At 38.2% G+C, this 4,076-nt stretch overlaps 1 long non-coding RNA gene across 1 annotated transcript; it reads left to right on the top strand.

Annotated features, from left to right (window-relative positions):
- The first annotated feature begins 2,451 nt into the window (after positions 1 to 2,451).
- On the top strand, positions 2,452 to 3,035 carry LOC149729521 (uncharacterized). Its single transcript, XR_016385908.1, has 2 exons — positions 2,452 to 2,592; positions 2,665 to 3,035. It is a non-coding gene; the product is annotated as an uncharacterized LOC149729521 (long non-coding RNA).
- The last annotated feature ends 1,041 nt before the right edge of the window (positions 3,036 to 4,076 follow it).

Here is a 4,076-nt window from a genome sequence, read left to right as displayed (position 1 = left end):
TCAGCGAAAAAGGATCTATATGACCACTAACGTGCTCAACAAGAATAACTGTTCGACGAAAAAGGAACCATATGACCACTACCGAGCTCAACAAAAATAATAGTAAGGCATTTTGAATGCTCGCCAAATCATGGTAAAGCCGATGAAACTTTTTAGTTTGCGAGTGTGAACGATTAAACTAGTTTCATAGTTTTATAAAACAAACTTTAATTTTTCGTACAGTTTGATTTTGTCTCTATAATATAAACATAAAAAACTGAGATAAACGTAGGGAGGATAGACAGGGGTTAAAATGACTTTAATTTGGGGTTAAAATCATTTTAATGTTTTCATTGCCAAACTTTGAAAGATTTGCTTTTAAAAGTGATATAATCTTGCGACACCGGGGTGGCAAAGCGATGAGTGGATATTATACAGTCCATCATTAGTAATAGTACTACAAAAAGCCCTTGAAAGGGTGTCGGGTGCTGCGTTGTATTTCCCCGCTCGATAAATTATCTCATAGTCATACTCAAAGAGTTCCATGCGCCATCGGAGAATCTTGTTATTTTTTATTTTACTATTACGTTGATTGTCATACATAAAAGCAACAGATTTTTGGTCTGTGACCGGCTTGAAACGTCGCCCAAGTAGTAGATGGCTCCATTTACGAATAGCTTCCACGATGGCAGTGGCCTCCTTTACAACACTTGAGTGGCGGATTTCATTTTCTCTTAACGTGCGCGAGTAAAACGCCACTGGCTTCTCATTCTGATTCAGTGTTGGAATGCAGTTTCGCTGCTTTCGTAACATCTACTTCCCCGTCATTCTAATCGTGATAATAAAACAATTACCCAGTTGTGTGTATGCCAGGCGAGGCAATTGCCACATGCCAATGATTTATTGTTTTGCTACACGTGTTTTTCGTTGTATAAACCTTTCACTTTCCTGTACTGTGAGGCAGTACGGGGCTTGCAATACCCTGCTGTTCTCACTTTGTCTGTAAGCTCGATGTCGCACTTTCACCGTACAATAAACTGAGATGTGCCGTACAAGTGTCATACATCGGTGTGCAATGCGTTGCGGAGTCGGATAGCGTGTGCGTCGGGGCAGGATGGAACAGCGTCGTCGTGGCCCGAATACTATATACTTTATTACTGTTGAAGTAGGGTCCGACAAAGACCTCCAACTAGCATAACCGTTGAGTTGTTATATGTGCTTTATACTTTATTACTGTTGAAGTGAGTCTGACTAAGACCCCAACAAGCATAACCGTTGAGATGGGTAAAATAATGTTTTCCCCCAACGAGTGATGGCAAAATGCCCTCTTATACCTATTTTTTAGGCTTATTGTGAGTTAATACACTCGCAGGGTTTCATTAATGTTATGGCCCGAATGTCTATTTCTTCTTTGGTCTTATATTTGTATGCATATTGTGAGTTAGCACACTCACAGGGATTCAGCTGCCTATACCTGAACAACTACCTTACAGTAAATTGTTCGCTTGTTACTGCAGAAGCCATTTGTCGTTTAAAACCCAGTTTTATCTCTACCTATCTTACCCGCTCGTTATTGTATTTAAATATTCAATCTCTATGGCATTAGTACTTTCTCTCCAATTTGTTTTTCAGACAATCTGCTGCTCGAGTATTGATACTCTACTGATACCCTGCACGACACTGCGAAAGCGTGAGCGAAATTTGATCAAATGTCCTCATCGATGCCTAGTCTAGTCTGCTCAACACAAGAAGTTGCGAATCTTGCAACAAGTCTACCGTCGTGAACCTGTCAAGTAGCGACAAAACAATTTCAAGATGAGGAACAAATGAACAATACTCGCGATTGCGGACGTATATGAAACCATTCTGTGTGGTGTGGGCGTATTTGTAGCGGTTGATTGTGCTCTAGCACAGATTTAATGATATAAAGATAGCTAAATTTAACAATAATACATAAAGATTGAATATAAAGCAACGTTGTATAGCGATAACAAAAGCATGACAGGAATGGAATGCAGTTTCGCTGCTTTCGTAACATCTACTTTCCCGTCATTCTAATCGTGATAATAAAACAATTACCCAGTGGTGTGTATGCCAGGCGAGGCAATTGCCACATGCCAATGATTTATTGTTTTGCTACATGTGTTTTTCGTTATATAAACCTTTCACTTTCCTGTACTGTGAGGCAGTACGGGGCTTGCAATACCCTGCTGTTCTCACTTTGTCTCTAAGCTCGATGTCGCACTTTCACCGTAAAATAAACTGAGATATGCCGTACAAGTGTCATACATCGGTGTGCAATGCGTTGCGGAGTCGGATAGCGTGTGCGTCGGGGCAGGATGGAACAGCGTCGTCGCGAGGCTTCGGAGCGCGAACCCACAATTTCAACATTAGCCGCCCCCACAAATTCTTTTTGTTTTTTCCCAATATGGCATAGACTATATTTATATCTGTGTTTAAAGTTACCATATAGGAGTTTACCATAAGCCGAGTAATCATGCCTGATAGGTGCTGTGTTTAAAATAGCAAGCGTGTATATAATATAGATATGTGTGTGTTTTCATTTTCAAAAGGAAGAGTGGGGCTTAGAAAAAAGCAAGCAACATTACATTGGTATGCTGGTCATCTCATATTTGTAGTGCACATTTTACTTCAGATCGCTTTACTATGATATGTTCTAATTAGGATATGCAAGAAAACTTGTTCGGATCAAGTAAGCAGCATGTATTTGGAGAGCGCAGAAGAACAGATCCACCATCTGGTACAAGTATTCTTTATTCAAAACAATGAAAATAATCCAATACTTAAATATGTATTTCTTGTAATGTTGAATGTACTTAATTTAAAACAACATAACTCTTGCATGAATCACATTTTGTATGAAACAAGACCATTCAAAACTGAATGATGAAAAATTCTTGCAAATGTTGTTGAACTGTCACTATAATGTTGAACTTTTCTATTTTCCTTTTCCATTCATTCCCGTACCTATCGAACAAAGTTCTGATCAGCTGTGTGGCGATACTATCTAAACAAAATAAATGCCATTAACATGAGATTGACCAACTTTTTGGTATGAAGGCCAACAATAAATACTAGACTAGAGTAAATTGATTTCACTAAATTTGTATTCCATGCTCGGGTCTCAGTGAAGAATATCATATGTACAACACATATCTGTTTACACAAATTTCACCAAATTCAGGAAAAAAGACAGTGCAACACTTTAACCAACAGACTTATTAAATGTCACATTTTTTAATAAATGCTATTCTTGGTCAACCCACCAAATTGTGTTGTTGATTTGCTCAGCTTCACTTATTTTCCATGGTCTTGGCCTGTCTACTTCCCCAACACTTGCGGGAAGTACAGGTTCAAACTGGAAAGGCTCAATACCTATTGCTAGTAGACTAGGATCTTCGCTTATGTCACTTCATCAGATGAAATACTTCTATCTGACTATACATCACACAATGACACTTTTACATTATTGTTAACTGACAAATTTAAATAGCGTAATACTGTAATACACTTACAACCAATTTTAAAAAATATTAATTTTAAACTAAAATCAGGCCACGGCATTACCTACGCATATTTCTTAATTTAAAAGTAACAGAAAATGCTATGTCGACGGTACACTCTGTTTTGCTGCAAACAGCAAAGCCTAAATCAGCTGTTCGATTAGAAGAATCGTGACGTAATTTACGTCATAGTGCCTGCGAGTGACGCAACAATAGGCGATTTTTTTGGCACTTTTTAAAACGTTTTTTGGCCAAACTAAATATTTTTTTCACAAAAAAATACCACAGATAGTATTTATTAAGTGTAAATTTTCAATTAAAACCAACTTGTATGAGCGTGGTCCAGACTCTTTAAATGTGAGGTTGCACTTCTCAGCGGTCTCCAAGAACTTCCGCAGATTTATATCATGTTCTCGCTGAGTTTGTCCACAAACAGTTATATTATCCAAGTACGCATACGTCCCACTGAAGCCATTTTTCTCTATATTGTCATTAATTATACGTTGAAAACACGGCACGGCTTTCCGCAACCCAAAAGGCAATCTTCTGAATTGGTACAATTTCCTGTCCGCT

This window comes from Ciona robusta, chromosome 10 (assembly GCF_009617815.1).
Source record: "Ciona robusta chromosome 10, ASM961781v2".
Classification (NCBI taxonomy): Eukaryota; Metazoa; Chordata; class Ascidiacea; order Phlebobranchia; family Cionidae; genus Ciona; species Ciona robusta.
The sequence above is the reverse complement of the archived record's forward strand: the minus strand, read 5'-3'. Positions and strand labels throughout refer to the sequence as shown.